This window comes from Paramormyrops kingsleyae, chromosome 14 (genome assembly GCF_048594095.1).
Source record: "Paramormyrops kingsleyae isolate MSU_618 chromosome 14, PKINGS_0.4, whole genome shotgun sequence".
Lineage (NCBI taxonomy): Eukaryota > Metazoa > Chordata > Actinopteri > Osteoglossiformes > Mormyridae > Paramormyrops > Paramormyrops kingsleyae.
Window position 1 is genome coordinate 6,292,074 of NC_132810.1, and position 17,848 is coordinate 6,309,921.

Here is a 17,848-nt window from a genome sequence, read left to right on the forward strand (position 1 = left end):
TCTTCAGCGTGGAGCCCACATCAGCAGTCATATCATTGCCATTAAGCTGTTCACCCCATTACCGAGGGGTAGGGGGACTGTTTGTGCGACAGTCTATTAAAGCAAATGGCAAAAAAACAAATATACATTCCACAGCGGTGCATGGACAACTGTGTCTTCGAATGGCGAGACATCAGCCTGCCTGCTAACATTGACCTTTGACCAGGAAGAAGAAACAGCTGTCAATGGGGGGGAGGGTAATTAATTAATTAAGCAGGGAATGTCCCTGCTAAATTATTTCCATTATGTTCTGGTTTACAGGTAACAAAAGAAATATTTTTTATAATTTTCTCAGGAGCAAAGAGCCCTTTGTACCTGTCACAAGTCCCGACCCTTCAGAGTCATGGAAAAACGAATTTGCCAGCTAGTCACACTATGATATTGACAAATGGGGTCCGGTGAGGCCCATCCTGCGAAGAACGGCTGCATTGTTCTCCTTCTGCAGGCCATTTATACCGGGAGCCTGAAAATCCAGCAGGTTTTGAGTTTTTGACTTAATGACATAATTAACCACTCTCAGTGGATAGAGTCAAACAGCAGAAGGGTAGTACCCACCCTCCACCCCATCCTCTGTTTGGGGGGGGGGGCTGTAGTCTTAATTTTCATTCTGTTGTAACATGAGTAATAGGGTCCATTACTGTGATAGAGCGAACATGTGGGATATCCTGACAGACAGAGTCGTCATTTCCATTGTTTGCTATCCGAGCCATTTTAGAATGAGGCGGGGGGTGGGGGGGGGAGCTAGATTGGGGGAATTCAGTTTGACCTTGCGTCGTAAAGGAGAACCGCTCCGTGGCTGAGAACACTGTCCACTTCATGTTTCACTTTTCCCACAAATACACAGAAAACAGATTTCACTCGAAACATAAAAGGAGCGATTATGCGGCTCTCTTGCGAAGTCAAACATTCGCGAACATTAATAAAAACAGTTTAAGTAGGTTTAAAATTTGACGCTAACACCTGGCAGCGCGAACTCAAAGCACCACGCTGTCGCGCTCACAAGCTGTTCCCACTGATCAAGACATTTATATGACTCAGACTGGCAGTTTCGCTTTGTCCAGCTAAGTTTCCACTTCCCAGACTCTCATCCAGCTTCACCCCCGATTGGGGGGCTTGTGGCGAGATGAGATTTGGATCAATATTTTAACTCCTGCCTTTACTTTCATACACATGTGCTCTGGCCACACACTCCCCCCTGGCTGGGCCCCTCGTCTGTGTGCATCAATGGAAGAGCCCATCAAAACCTGGTGGCAGCAGGTAACGCAATGTTTGATCACACAGAGCCGTTAGTGAAGGGCCCCCGTTGTAATGCGACTGGGTGAGGTACTTTAAACTTTAAATGGGTCTGAAAATGGGTCATTCCAGATAAAAGCATTTGCTGGGAGAAACACATGCGACAGGCTGAATTCCGTACCTCGGACACGTGTTAGGAAGCTATAATGTTTAGAAAGCATCCTTTTCTTTATCAGAAAGCAGCATCGATATCTGACCTGTTCCAGTGTAGGTTTCCATGGAGAGCCTGACCCGACCTATAAAAGCAAAAAAACATTCTTCTATCAGCAATCGCTTCTTCTCTGCTACAAAGGGCATCAGTGAACAGGACAGGATACCACCAGGGACTCTCATTACCCCAACCCCCTATCGTGACTGCTTCCATCTCTGACTGTGACCCACATTGGTGCCGCCGCCCCCCCCCCCCCTCCTGGGTGTCCTCAAGTGTTGGCAGCATCCCTGTGAAAGAAAGAAAAACAAAGCTGGCAGGATGCTTTTGGACAGGTCACGTCAAACAGTTACGTAACAGCCGCTGAAAGGGGGAAAGCCCCTCACCCGCACACCGGGAGTCAAGATGGCACACCGGGCTCCTGGCGGCTTCCCTGCGACGCCGATTTCAGTAGCGGCTCCCATTACAAGCATAGGACAGCGACCTCAAATAGGAGGGAACAGAAAAGCAACATTTTATGAGTGGATTTGCGTCGCACGGTACTTCATGTCCCGGCATAACACATAAAATTATAAAATAACATTGTTATGACAAGGCCAGATTCAGTTTGCTGTGGAGGCGGGGCGGAGCTGGGGGTGGGGGGGTGCACATAATGTTGAGGGTTTCTGTGGCCATTGATTCATGCATCAACAGGAGGGAGTGACTGTTGCCTCTCTGTTGTCACTGAAGTCTGTTGCAAAGGCTTCCAAGCACATTTGGAAATGAGTTCTCTACTTCAAATAGACCCATTACACAAATCTCTTAATTGCTGAATAATTTATGCACACTTCAGAGTGCCAAAGGCGCCGACTGGCAATACTGTACAGAAACCCACCACAGATAATTGGGAGGGGTGATAAAAAGCAGATGCTTCGAATTTCAGATGATAATTGCATGCAATGCAAACCAGATAATGATAGGCGCACATTAAGCATTCACCTGCAGCACCGGCATCGGAGCGGAAGAGGCAATTAGGCAACTGGAAAGTGAAAGTCAGGCCTGGTGGTCACCCTTTACACCATTGCAATGCCCCATACCCTCAATTAAGGGCACCCTAGATGGAAAAAAACGACAGTGCTCTTCCCATCTGGTCTGAAAATGTAGTGCATAAAACAAGAACTGATTAAAATCTTTTATGTGGAATTCAAAGAAAAGCGTGGCCTAATTAAGAGGCTGTCTCAGCAAAGGTCTCGCTGTGGGATACAGAAGATGTGTCTTGATGATCCATACGTGTGAAACACTGGACCTGGGGGGATGGGGGCTGTGTTTTTTTTGAGGGGGGGGGGGGTGACGGACAGTGGTAGAAATGTTACAAGGTTTTCATTCTAGACCGCTCTAAATGATGACCCACATTAATTATTTTGAGGGAAATTTTGTTGGTGCCTTGTGAACAAACCACGGAACAACCTCGTAAAAGCCTGGTTATCCTGCAGTCTGTAGAGGAATGTGCCATGGGGGGGTGCCGTGAGCTAGGACAGGGTTTGTAAACGACCATTTCAATTAAAAAGACCTGGATTTCGCTTTAGCGCTGAGTTCTTGCTGTGTGCTGATTGGTCAGTCTCCTAAAAACATGCATGTGTCACTAATGTTAATGTGAAACAGCTGGATGATTCGTCCAATCAAGGAAACAAACCAGTAATAGCACAAGAAGAACTGAACTAATACTTCAAGCACAGGAGCCTTTCAGTTTTTAAGCAGTTTGTAAAAGTAGCTCAGTGTCCATCCTGACACGGATTAGATGGTCACCCCAGCTGACTCCCATTTTTACAGGCAATTTGAGAAATTGCTGCTCCTTTCGGGATTTCCCCTCCCTGGACACACCAGAGGAAGTGACATCACAATTGTTCACAGCCACATGGAGCTGCCTTACTCAGCAGAATTGTCTTCCCCTTTTCGGAGTGCGAGTTCACACATCCCTCCCCCATGTCTCCAGTTTGCCCCAGTTATCCTCCTCTCCTGAGACGACGGCTCAAGTGGCTTTTCGCTTCATGTGCTCCTCTTCTTCCTCTATTTCCGGGATATTTCTGCAGATGCCAGTAGCATCCTTAAGGAAGATTCACTCACCTTATTACCGAGGACACTCTTGATTTTACTCAGGAGTCCAGACAAACCCAGCAAAACATATCAGGCTCCTGGGACGACCCTTGGGATCACATAGGTACACTTTCCGGATTGAGATAAATTATGAGGGGGCTGTACATTGTTGATATAAAAATGAACTACCAGTACAGTACATGACCTGTAGGGCAGGTGATTTCTTTCCAATTTGTCCAGAGTCTCAGGAGTATGTGAATTCAGGAGACATGCACAGAGCAGAAGCTGGTGGCCAGTCACCTTCACGGGAGATTTGTACTCATTCAGTGATACTCTTCTTGCCGTTTGCATTGACCTTTCCAAAGGAGTGGATTAGGGCTGATCAGAGGTCGTATCCTTCCACCTAACTCTCTGCCGTACATAATTTGCTCTGCATATAAACAACCCTGAGACACAGGGAACTCATGCCCCCCCCACTCAGACACACACATTTGTATTCATATCTTTGTGGGGACTCACCATTCATTTCTATAGAAAATAGCCTAATTCCATCAATGATAACCTTAACCCCTACCCAGCCCTAACCATGACCATAAGTAACCAAACAAAATACAGAAATTTTGGCATTTTTCCATTGCAGTCGCAGGTTTTTATTAAAATGAGCTTCCCTTTGTGGGGACCGAAAAGGTGGTCCCCACAATGTCAAAATAACTTGTTTTTTTTTTTTAATCACATTTGGTCCCCACAATGTAATGTACACATGACCCACACACGGACACACAGACACACACACAATTACCCAGTCGTCACACACACCAGACTAGGGGTTCTTCATGGAGTCCGCTGATTGCCAGTTTAATAGAAACTCTGCCCCAGTTGGCCTGTTGATGGGCTCCTACCCACATTTTTGTGCCCTCGGTCGTCTTCGGTGGGGGTTGGCTGAGATCTGCACCCTTCAAGGGTTAAATACGTATGCAGAGCACCGCTACACAATATTGGGTCCCTAGGGCAGAACACTTGACCTTACCATGACCCTCTTTGCTCAAAGCCCAACTAATGATGTCATAAAAGGGCCTTAAAGAAAGGGCTTGGTTTTGGTGCCTGAAGATGGAAGCAGAGCATCAGTATGAAAATGCTTCTGCATGTGTCTCACTTTCTAGTTTTCTGTGCATTGCCTTCCATCCGATCCACATTCTCACATGTTTAGCATTCCGAATCCACGAAGACTGCACCTCTCTCCATGTTTTGCATCCAGAATGCAGCAGCTAGCTTGTGAAAATATCCAGTACTGAATTTAATTGACTGGTTGATTAATTGATGCACAGATTTCATTTAATTGCTTTTAGATATTCTGGCCTGCAGACAATGCCAAAAAGAGAAAAATGTATTTTCTGTGATGACTGATTTAGATTTAAATTTTCTACACACTTCAGTCCTCATTTCCTTTCACTATGGGGGGGGGGCTTTAATACAGTACCCACTAGGGAAACAAGCATTTATGGTACAGACAAATTTAACAATGCTTGTCTGTGGCAGATTTATTGTTATCTGACATCACCAAACGCGACCCTGTCTTGCCCTGAAAGGGCCTGTTAGGGATTGGGGGTTAGGGTTCAAAGTAACCCCATTAGCCCAGGGTGGTGGGGGGGTCGGGCGTCAGTCTATGCATCAGCAACCGGCGTCTGACTCCCGTCTTCAATGTGCGAGCTGAGATCTCACACAGGTTCCTGGGAAAAAGGTGACATCACCCCACAGCTCTCAGGAGAATGTTTTTTTTAAACTATCCCTCCCTCCGTCTCCTTATCAGGCCTGTACTGAGCTTCAAAGGTTGAGGCAGGCTTTTCATGTGAAGGGCGTGTCTCCTGTACAGCACAATAACAGTGTTCAAAGGACTGAGCAGCGTATTTCAACACCAGTTAGCCATACAAGTAAGATGCGTCTCACTGAGTCTACATGGAGTCAGATAACCAACGGAAACTCAAGGCTTTCAGGACGAGATCGCATTTTATCAGCAGTCGCGTGGAATCCAGCCAGATTCAGAGATGCAAACCTCTGCCTACAGCAAAGCTGACATTGAAATGGTGCGAAACCCAGCTGGCACAGGATAGAAACGCCATGAGCTTCATCAGTTCCACTCGAGTCATCACACACTCAATTAAAGGCTTCAGAGGGAGCCCAGGCGACAAGCGGGCGTCACACGTCGATGGAGCGGAGTAGGAATCGGGATTATGCAGGACTGAGGCTAGTGAAAGGAGGGAAAACTGACAGGGGAAAATTCAGGGGACGGAGGAGTGATGCAGACGCCTCAAATGCTGGATCCTGGGTGGGCAACGACGGTAATTGTCACAGCCGACTGGCAATTACTGCTGTGAAGATAAGTGACTTGATCAATTGATACTTGCGACTGGTGCCCATTGGGACTTCCCGAAACGTTATTGCTCCGAATACACCCCCACTCCCAGGGAATTAGCTAGCAGAAGATGCAAGATAAGACACAATTGTGAAAGAGGTTCACCAAGGAAACTGTAGCCAAATACGCTTTCAGCAATTGTATCTGGACTGAATGTGCTATTTAGAAACACAAACACTATTCAGATTCATGGAAAATTCCAGAATTTAATTTGAATCCTGATCTGTTATTTACTTTTATGCCATTTGACAAAATAAATGGCTGGCTCCCCTGAGCACAGTAATAGAGAGATGTGGAATTCAGGTTGCAGGGGTCACCTGGTAACCTGACTAAAGCCCAGTCCCAGTGAGATGGGATCTGCACCTGTCACGCCGTAATTTAGAAAGCATTGATCTACAAATAGCTGTGGGGGGTGCATGTTCCTCCATTCTCCTCCCATCGATTGGGCTGTCACTCAGATACGTTCCTCCCCACCACTGGTCCCAGCGAGTTCTAGCTGTCATAATTAGCTGCAAGTCTACAATCCTGCAGTGATTCAACTGGGCCTGGATCCAAGAAAGGCTTCAGTTGAGGTGATGTTATTGGTCATAGTTACTGGTCTCTTGAGCCTAACGGCCTCCAGATTTACCTTTATTTTAAAAACATTTCTTGCAAGGACCCCGACTATAAAATCAATAAAGGTCAGCCCCCTTAGAGAGGATTAAAACCACCATGTGCCACACTACAATAAACAGGCATTTAAGTTCCTCTCCATCATATCTGCTCCCCCCATGTGATTCCAGGGCAATTAGCTATAGACCTTGCAAGTAATCCTTGTGTTTTCCCAACCGGTAGCTTTTGACAAGGTGTCCTTTGCTGATAAGATGCCACACACAGGGTCATTTATGCATATGTGGGTGTGATATTTAAATGGAAATTCTGCCCATCGCCGCAGGAGCAAAAAGTGTATATAATTTTTTGTAAAGTAAATCCAGGACAGGGACGGTACTGAGACACCTTGTCTCTGAGAGCCAAAACACCTATCAAGTTGAAATTTGTTGGCCAGCAATGAGGTACACCCACATTCATGTAAAAATGGCTCTTTTTTGTTTTTGCAGGGGTTTCATCTGAAAAACCCTTAACTCTTGTTTTGCAAAGGCTGGTTTTAAAAGCATCATGGAGGGGTGAGTCTGTGCAGTACCAGGAGGTCCGAACCATACCCGCTTTCACTGTAAATTATGCAAGCCATAACCATGCCGTACTCAAGCCGTACCCGTCGTACCCAAGCCGTACCCACACTGACAAGGCCCTGCTTACTATCAGGCCGAAAACGTGACCAAACCAAGCTAGTTGCATCACCGTCTGATTGGCCAAAATGCACAGAGGAATTGCCGTTGTGAGTCGAAATGCATTAATTATCTGAAGGAAAAAAGGGCATTTTCCATATATTGTTCATTATTAGTACTATCACGCATCATGATGTATTGATGGATTCCTGATAACTCGAAACTTGAAGATTTCCAATCACTTACAGTAGAGTCTCGCTTATCCGACATTCCAAATTATCCGACGTCCCACCACAAAAAAAAACAAAAAAAACGCATCCATCAGCAACAAGAACTTCATGTTGCGAGCGTGAGCGTGGTCTATTTTTTGTTGCTCCTGACTGTACCGCAGCTAATTAGTCACCCCGGCTGTACAGTACATTCTGTATTTAACTTCAGACAATTCTGTAACTGTAAGTTCATTTTTTTCAGTTCATTTTTTCTATTGTTCTGTTGTAAAACATGATTATTAGGTTCGTAATGGGTAAAATTATAACATAGTTTAACGTTTAAGAGGCTTTGTCTTAACACCTCCCATTATCCAACATTTTCGCTTATCCGACGTTCTGCCGGCCCGTTTATCTCGGATAAGCGAGACTCTATTGTACTTAAAAAAAAACAATGGATACAATGGATTTGTAATGCTAATTCCGCTAGTGTTTGATGCTAACATAAGATCAAAATGCTCACAGACGTGCAAGCGGAAATTACCACACGGTAAAAAAAAAATGCACATAGTAAATAATGTAAATAAGCACCTCTTTGGTTTTACGTCACTGTCAATCTCCAAACACAGCAACCCCTTACCAAGCCGACCGTATTGCAGTGGAAAACCGAAGTAAGCAGGAACCATGCTGCTGCAACCTCACTGCATGGCATGCGGACGGCTCGGTTCCTGTATCCCAGTGGAAAAGCACCAATATTCTGCAAATGAGTGATTAGCAGACTGTTGTGATGAGAAGATGCACATTACAGCATGCAATAAGGTCACTGCTCTCAGCACACACCAATGCACTCAGAGAGTTGGAACCACAGTACAGCCAGAGTCTGGCTCTTCTTTCAAAGCAGCGTATGACGTTGGTGTTTGAGACAGCAGTGCTCAAATGTGAACACAAGGCTGCATGCTCTCTACACATCCGTATATTGATCTGATGTGTCTCATATTCTCAAATCTAGCAGAGTATTAGCAAAGTATTAAATCCTAATGCATATCACCTGGAATGGAAGCACAAAGCTCGCTATAATCCAGCGACACATGGCCATAAACTCATGTCTTTGTTCTCTCCATTATCGTTATCAGTCTCTGTGCTGCCCTGCCAACACGTTCCGTGCCCTCTAAATTATTAAGTAATCAGCTCATACGTTTCTCCGGCAGTTCAAAATTACATTATGCGGCCAAAAGTATATGGATACCATCTCATGGCAAAAGCAGATCTTCTGGTGAGGCTTTGCATTAGATGTAGGAACTTTGCTGCCATTCAGGTTGGACATTGATGCTGGGCAATCAGGTCACTTTCTGTGAGTTTGTGTGTCCTACCACTGAATTTGCTCTAGCTCTAGCATGGAAGAAATTTGCCGAATTGACGGGAAGATGACATCCTATGATCGTGAATGAAGTCGTAAATCATTAATCTCCTCTATATGACCACCTATTCTGCTGCCAGTGTTGGTTGCTCGAGATTAATGTGCTTAAGTATATACCTGTATCAGCAATATGCATAGCTTAATTAGCCAATTCCTTGAATTAGGGGCGTCCACTTACTATTGGCCATATTGTGTTTGTCATCATCTTAACATGGATACGATGTCATGAAGGATTATGGCGATGTATGTGCTTTGCCCCATAACTGACCATTGAGATATCTGATAATTAGTTTGGCCATTATGAACATGTTTGTATGTATACTGTCAGCTGCCAGCTTCTCGTCAATGAGCATGCCCCAGGCATTTCCGAAACAAATGAATTCGATTCCACCCAGAGTCACTCGGCCATCCGACCCACCAAAGAGAACATGTGGCATTTGTATTCCAATCTGCAGACAGCCAGCATGGCATGACATGGATTGACGCTGGATCCCTGTAGGACACATTCTAGTTTGACAGCTGCTTCATTGTGGAGGCCAACTCAAAGACAGGCAGCAGTGATGCAGATCACACTGCTACTTAGTGAGGTCAGATGCACAATACCAGTGACCTGAGTCTCTCTTTCCTGAAGAGAAGTGTTTGTCTATCCTTGACAGAAATTGCCTGCTCTCCCTCAGTTTACATGAGTAATTTATCTTACACTGCTATTCACCACAACCCTCATTTAGCAGCTAAGCGGTTGCTCCCTTGATATACGTAGAGTGTAGTTTTGCCCATTTGCACAGCTGGATATGTGCTGGAGCAATCTGGACCCTGCTTGTGGGTAAAACAAGCAAGGTCACAAGTCTGTTTCTGAAGCAAGGCTCTTTGCCACCCACGCATCCCAAATGGCCTCACTCCGTACCTCATGCGCTGCTGGTTCTCCTTGAGCGCTTCTTCACAGGGTACGGCATCTCTATCAGTGCCTCACTGGTGCAGCTTGAGGGGTCTGCACTGCAATATGCATGTTCTTCCCATGGCGGCAATGCCAGTTGATCCCATCTTCTGTCACCATTGTTCGCTCCTCAACACCCATTTTGCTCAGGAGGGCTGAAGACCGGCACCTGTCTCTCTGCAGGCAGCAGGCCTTTTGTTTACACAGCGCTGCCAGGAATCACCTCCTTCTTAAGCACTTGGATGGAATCCCAGTAGACTGGAGCACCAGTGATTTACTGCAGAAACTGCTTTGTATTGGCAAATTACACTGGAGCACTTCAAACAAGACAAGGTGGCCGAAGCTGTCTGGTCTCACCCCCCATGCCCCAAACATTTCTCCGTCGTGCGTGCCATCAGCCAGGCCCTTCATTATATAGCCCCTGAGCGATCTTTTATGGTACTGCCCAAAGGATCTTTGATAGAGAGGCATGTAGGGGAACCACTGACATTAACTGACTAACATGTTACGAAGCTGACGAGATGGGTGTTTCTTCTTCGCCACTGACAGACACCGAAAACATTTGTTAAGTGACTCAGTGGTTGTGGCTGTTTCTGTGCCAACTGTTTGCGAGTTCATCCGTTCCGGGAAGGCGGCCATGTTGGCACGGAAACCTATGCAGGGGAAGAGCGAATCTCAGGTTTGGGGACATTTGTTTCCGCAGACCTATCCTGACGGGGGGTGCGTCCCACTTTGTTTCTCAGGATGCAGATACCCAGACATGCTTGTGGTCTCAGTTGCATTTGGGTGACATCACTGTTTTACTGAACACTGAAAGAGAGAAGTCAGTGTGTGGGCTTAAGTGTTGCTTGTTCTTGACAGTATTAAAGAAAACAACCCACCTAAAACTGCCCTTGGGAGTGCCCTTGGGAGTGCAAACCCATTATGTTTACTGATTTTACAGTCCCCCTTAATGATCATTATACTGTTGGTCCAAACAGGAATCAGAACTTAGTTAGTAATTCTATTACAGGATCACAGCTACACTGCTAGAATAATAAGTGTTGGATTCACATGATGAGAATACTAATAGATACTACACTTCCCTTAAGTTGCGTATGTGGGACTTGACATATCGCAGCTTGCTGAACCAGGGGCGAACTAACCTCTCTGGGGCCCCAGGCTGACATGGGTTGCGGCCCCCCTAAGTTGGCCATTTGAGCTATTTTTTGGAATCGTAAGAGAAACGAGAGGGAATTGAAACTGATGAAGCATCAATAATATGCTAATGAAAGCGCAGGGTGCTAGCAGTAAAACTAAACGATCAAGGTCGGGGTGGCTATCGTGCTGGCGGATCGATCGGGCAAATTTATGCAGTTGAACCGTTCCCTCTTTCGCTAAGGTTAGTTTTGAATTTTTGCATACACTTGTTTAACTGTGATCCCTCCATTTCTATTCAAAATCTGTGTACCACTCCTGTGTACCAGGACAGTACCAAAGACACGGGATGTATGTAAAGTTCGTCTTGTATCTTTGCGCCTTTTTCTGTTAGGCTACTTTGTGCCAGTTCACTTGGCAGTGAAACTCCAGTTTCCTCCATCCAGTGTCAAAGAAAGCTGGGTAGTGCAAAGTCTCAAAGTCAAATAGTCCAATACAGCCAGAACGGGAGGCAACTATCCTGGAAACTGGTACTAAAAATGCAAATAACAGACATTGCCATGATTTAAATGATAGTATTATGTTATCCCTTAAATGTAACTTCTGGAAATTCTGTCTTCATGGGGCCCCTAGTTGCTGGGGGCCCCCGGCGGCTGCCTACACTTGCCTTAGGTAACACCACCCCTGTGTTTAACCTCTTTCTTTCCACAAAGGCTCAGCTTAATGTCACTGCTGCAGTACACTTGAGTCACCACCAAACACAGTTCACCAGCTTTCAAAATCAATGCAAACAGTTTAGCACTATTGCCAGCTAAAGATCAGGCATATTTTTAGCTTATGCAATATTTAAAAGTACGAATTCACGCTTTGTTCCTCGTGTGAATAATCCAGGGGGAGATGTCTTCTAACTCGCGATGGTTTGGACAGTCGCACAGTCATTGATGGGGGGAAAAAAAACAAGAAACTGGAACAGTGGAGACAGTGGAGACAGTGGAGGTAGTTGAGACAGTCGGCCCATCGGACCCCTTAGGACTCCCCCGGCATGCACACCTGGCGTGAAAAATCCTCAGTTGAAAGCCATGCAGCCATTCGCACCCGTAGCGCATCCAAGTGTACTGCAGTGCTTACAGAACAAAACTAAGTGCCGCTTAGGTGAAAGCCCCCAGGCAAGCCTCAAATCAATTAGCCCTTGCACAGCGCCTCGGAGCACAATCCATTCCGTTCTCACGATGCAAGCACTTTGAGCGGCACTCATTGTTCGTAGTGCTCTCCCTTTGCCCTGTGGCTTAAACAAGATCCCTGCCTGCTCCCTGCTTTACCTTCATACCTTCATAAAATGTCTTTAAATGAAGGGATCATGGCCAAGTTTTAAGCTGCACTATTGGCTTTGGTATCTACAGCCACAATAGAATCCTGACCCGCACATTCTCTAATCCTTTTGACTTTGGTCCATCAAACACTGTGCCGGGAAGATGCTTCTCGTCTCAGTCCTCTGCAGACGAGTCTTACAGGGAAGCAGACCGTGGGACAATGGTGCTAAAAGTGCATAAGCGTGCGAGTGTAGGAGACAGAGGGAGCCAGGCTGACAGACACGCGCTGACATCACAAGCGTGGGAATGTTTCTGAGGTGTGTCCAAAAAAAATGCCTATACATTGCGACATAGCATCACGCATGATAGTTGAGTAGAAGCTGAGCTGGAAGGTCCTAGCCTGGACAACGTTAGCCTCACCCTGAGGTGCCTTTGTTTGGTCAATACCAAAGACCTCTCCCAGCTCAGCCCCTCCGGAGCGAGGGAGCCTAAGGAGAGCATGCTCACAAGAAGCGAGTGAGGCAAAACGGCTGGAGCAGATGTTTGATTCCCAGCCAGCTGCAATCAACACCTGGTGACACATGCCGTCACATGGAGGCCTTCGCTAATCTCCTGTCCTGTCCCTCCAACACAACAAGCTCTTATGCTGTAAGACTAATGAATCTAAACATCTTAGTGCCCCAACTGCTGTCAAAGTGCTGATCACTGAACAAGGCTGCAGCAGCTGCCTTATCTATTCAGCATACAAGGCTGCATATATGGTCACTATGCTGGGTGCTATTCAAGTTTATGGATGTGGTACCAGTTTGTGCAAAAGATCTGATCCCCAGAATTTATATAATATTTTTTGTGTTTATGCAGTATCCATAACAGAAACTGCAGTCTAGCAGTTTTAATGTTGATACAAGCATTTATAAATGTTTATGCTGTGCCAAAGATGCTGTGAGGCATGTTCCTACATAGGGCCCTGTAGAGAAAGTGTTACCAAAAATACCAATACTGCAGCGCAGATAAGCTGAGAAAATTGGATGCGGTTTGTGAGACTGCTCCCCGAATCCACAAGCCTGTCTAGTTCAGCGCTGCCCGACTATGTGGGAATGCACGGAGCACCTTGATTTCTGCAGAGAGAATGAACCATGAAAAGATCTGCACTCTGAGTCATATCAGTGCAGATTATTTCCATAAAAATGGGCGCTGTCTAATCTAGCCCTGCTTTGCTCACATGTTTATATGCAAGACAACAAAAGCCTGCCTGCCATGTAAAAGTCTATGACTAAGATCTCAGGACATCATTAAGGTGGGCAGATGTTAGCATAAACACTAAAAAGGCCTGACTTGGCATCTTCCTAGAATGTTTCTTAAAACATAATGCAAAACACCTCGGGCACATTTTACTGTCAGTCATAACCACTTCTGATGATTTATATAATAAATGAAATGCGTGTACATGTCATTTCAAGTTTTGACTGGTGAGAATAGAAGAGCCTGATCCAGCAGAACTGGGCCATTCTGTCTTTTCTCATCTATCCCTCTTCCATCTTTCCAGCAGGGGTTTTCACTAGGACACAATGTACTGGATCCAAACTGATTTCAATATAATTATAAATTAAATCCAAACTTGACTTTTTATCAGTTGTTCTTCTCCATTCAGTATAGTGTGACAACCACGTCTAGCCAAGGCATTCCCCAAAATGCCACTTGAGCTTTTTGCTTGCTGTTACCAGAATTCAGTGTATACTGCTGCTGGCAAGGGATGCTGGTTAAGTTTCAGAAAGGCTAGCATGAAGACAGGACACAATGAAATAAGTGTCATATCCCTGCCCGTCTCCTCCTTGTCAGCCCTTACAGGCCCTGTTACTTGCTTATCCCTCTTGTCTTGCTTCTTGTTCATAACCCTCATGTGGAAATCTCTCCCAGCTGCCTCTCGTTAGCTCCCTTGTTAGTCCCACATATATGTGCTTCCCAGTCCTGTGTTCCCCAGTCCAGTCATTAACGTCAAACCCTCCTGTTGCTTGTGCCCTTCCTAGTTCTAGTTCTTCCGATTCTGCTCCCTTGCGATCCTGTTTGTTTACCCTGATCATTTAGTTCAGTAAACCCCTTTTCTGTTTCATCAACATGCCTACCCTCGAGTCCTTCATCGTTCAAGTTATTACAGTGGGCAGCTGGTAGGACTGTTTCACCAGTGCCTTTAATCAAATGCCACCGCCTGCTGGGTGCCCCAGTGACTCGCAGTGCTCGTCATGAGCGTTGCAGGAATGGGCAACTCCAGTGTGACTGGCATCAAGCGAGATGGCCACTATTCCCCCAGGTTCCTGCCGCGCCCTGCCCCCTTGCCCTCTGAGACACGTGCCAGCTCCCGCTGCTCAAGCTGCAACAGATGGCTGGGAGACTCTGTTTACTTTCACACTGTTTGCAACAAAACGAGCAGATGTCTTCATTACAGTCTGCAGTAGGGCCCAGCTGACGACTAAAGGCACTATCCTGCCGTTGGAAAGCATCTCAAGAACAACTTCGAGGCAGACAGAGAAAGCAAAAACACATTTAAGTGTGACAGTCACAGTCCCCCATGGGTAAGATGAGCAGCTCACATACACACATACCTGACATCTCACTAACCTTGGCTTTTAATGTTCTTCTAAGTTGCACTGTGTTCTGTACAAAAGCAAAACCTTTGGGTTTTCAGGCTCTGTTCAGAGTCCCATTGCAGAGGTAGCAGTCAGCTCTGTACAATACCCTACAGTAACCCGGAGTTTTCCGAGAAGAAATCGGACGACAACTGCACCTCATTAGATATCCTACTGAACTTTGCTGGCCCATTAACCCAACACCGCTCTCATAATGCACCATCTCCTGTGACCTTCATGCATATACCATCTCTCGTCATCAACAACTTTGTCTCCCAAATGCCCGCCTTGGGGATCCAGAGGCAGCCAGCAGCCGCTGTCCAGTGAGCCTTGGCCTGTCTACAGAGCTTGACGGTTTTGGGCTTGGGAAGAGAGGTGAATGGGGAAAGTGGTGGATTCTAGGAGTCTCCTGAGACAGCTTCTACATTAGCAGGGCCTTAGGCTGTCAGCCTCCTTCCGTCTGATACTTCCTGATTTCATTAGCTCAAATGGAGGAAGGTGGGGGCTGTTGATAGGGGCCTTTCTGTGGCTCAGGTGGTGCAGTGCAGATTGCAGACATCACTGCACTAAGTAGCAGTGTATGGCGCTTTCGCCATGACTGAGCTCCTTGTTATGCAGTGAGTATATACAGTGCCATTTCATCTTCCACCTCCTCTCCACTGCATTTAGATATCCTCTGACTGTACTTGGGGTTGTGAAAGCCTCCACTGCAAGCTGTCTTTCAGAATATTAAATGGAAAGGGGTCACTCCAAGCCAGTGAGGGGGGGGGCTGCATCTGTTCAGCGTGTTGCCACCCGGGTCACCAAGTACCACATGTGGTGACGTTCAGGAGAAGGTGATGTCATTTCAGATGCCAGGATAAAAAAATATGCACAGAGAAGGGGGAGAGGATTTAAGCTGTAACCTATTTAAATGCTAAATACTCATTTTATTGGCTCAAACATAAATGGTAGAAAGATAGCTTACTTGTGCTCTACTTCTGCTGTAACGCTTTACTGAGCTCCTCCACTGAACATCACTGTCCTGCCCTAGTTCTACGTTCCAGTTTGTTCTGAACACATTCTGCTGGTTTGAGGTCAGGGTTCTGTGCTGGTCACTGCAATGCTCCAGTGTTTCTCAGTTACGGAGCCATTGGCAAGCAGTCAGCGGCGTGGCTTTGTGGGTGTACGTCAATATCTGATAAGCAAGAACAGCCAACGGCGAAGAGATCTACTAGTGCAGATAACGAGCAGCGATGTTAATTAGCTTCACACTCCCCCCCCACTGAGTGAGGAAACAATGGGACATGTCAGTCATCTCGGCCGTCACTCATTGTTAAGACCATGGCCCCCTTTGACCTCTGATGAATGACTGTCACTGCTAAATAATGCATAACCGAGGGAGCCTGTGCAGTGGCTCAGGGTGACAGGGGTCCCTTTAACGAGGTGAAAGAGGTCAGAAAATAGACCCATATAAATGCAATCAGCAGCATGGCTACCAAGTGTGGAGAGATTCAGATGAGAGGGTGAGACTAACCTGATGTCACCCTCGGCTCGTCTCGCTCTGCCACTGCTGAAAATCTGCGGAACAACAGTTAATTGTACATGTCATACACAGTGAATGCTAATTGGAGGCTAAAAATGAGGGAAGTTTATTATTTATTAACAACCGTTTAAAAAGTACAGATTAACAGCTACAGGTACTACAGCAGCTTATATCATATAAGACAGGAGATATTTTATGTCAAGTGCAGCTGCAGTTGAAAAAATTCAGGATTATTTCTGTTCTTTTCAGTGTTTTACTTAGTATGTTAAACTGTCTAATTTAAACAGATGGCTGCTGGGTCGCTATGTTGTAGACTGGGAAATGAAATGCAGAGAAACCTCAGTCCCCAGTAAAATGTTATTTAAGCCCCCATCAATCACAGCTTGCTTTTGAAAATGGAGCGCCTCCCCCCCCCCCCACCCAATTTCTTGGGTCTCCTGTGGTTCTCCTGACTTGAACACGCTTCTCATGCCACAGGCTGGCTGAGGGTGCAGGTCCTCTACACCAGTCTAGCTCTGCAACATTTAAAAAACCAGAGAAGAACTTTCCTAAGTTAAGGCTTCAGCAACACGCTGGATATTTTCCGGGGCCCGTTAGATTTACCAACTAGATAAATTATCATGAACGGAGATTTAACGTTAGCTTAGTAAGAGAGGTACAAGATACCATGGAGGAAGGCTGTGTTGTTAAAGAGAACACAAGTCACATGACCATCTGAAAATGACTCATGGGAAACAATGAAACAACAACAAAAAACAGGCTTGAACTCTCACAGAGCTCAAACAATAGGCTGTTCTCTTGTTCTGACTGCAGTTTCTGGTAAAGGTACATTACTCAGCGACCGTTCCAGGGCAGCATACACCCGGGAGGGTGCTGCAGACAGCCCATGCGTAATGCGGCAGTGCAAATTACTGAAGTAAGTGTGTGTTAGGAGGAGAAACTTGGGCAGGCGTGGCTCATCCAGTGACCCGCCTCACATGGGTCCGTACTACAGCCCTGAAAAATAAAGCGAAGCCACTGGAATATAAACCAGGAGGACAGACAGAGGACGCGAGCTCAGGCAGACTTCCACGTGGGTGACTCTTACCGCCTGAAATCACAAAATCGGCGTGCCTATCACCGTCTATAAATACCAGCGTATTTATAGTAGAGGGAAGAAGAGAGAGGATCCGGAAGCATTTGGAACCGCGGGATCTTCAGGAGCTGGGTTCGCAGTGCTCCGCTGCGTACCTGCGCACGCTCAGGAGCGTCTCTGTGTGGGAGTGCTGCACTGCATCCAGTGAGCAGGAGCCAGAATCCTGGAAGGGAGATGAAGCAACAGGAATGATGCCGCCGTGGGCGGTTCTCAGCGGCAAAACAATGCCGGCGTAGCACTGCATGTTCTACCGCAGCTTGGCCATTACCCACAAAATTAAAAGGAAGAAATAATCACCTACCTTCCAGTGTCTACAGGGCCCCCCACTGCAG

General features: G+C 46.2%; 1 long non-coding RNA gene across 1 annotated transcript; it reads right to left on the reverse strand.

Moving 5' to 3' along the window:
* Nucleotides 1–1,668: 1,668 nt before the first annotated feature.
* On the reverse strand, nt 1,669–16,424 carry LOC140578409 (uncharacterized). The gene is made up of 3 exons (XR_011982573.1): nt 16,373–16,424; nt 1,867–1,964; nt 1,669–1,770 (listed from the first exon to the last, which is right to left on the reverse strand). It is a non-coding gene; the product is annotated as an uncharacterized lncRNA (long non-coding RNA).
* Between the last annotated feature and the right edge of the window lie 1,424 nt (nt 16,425–17,848).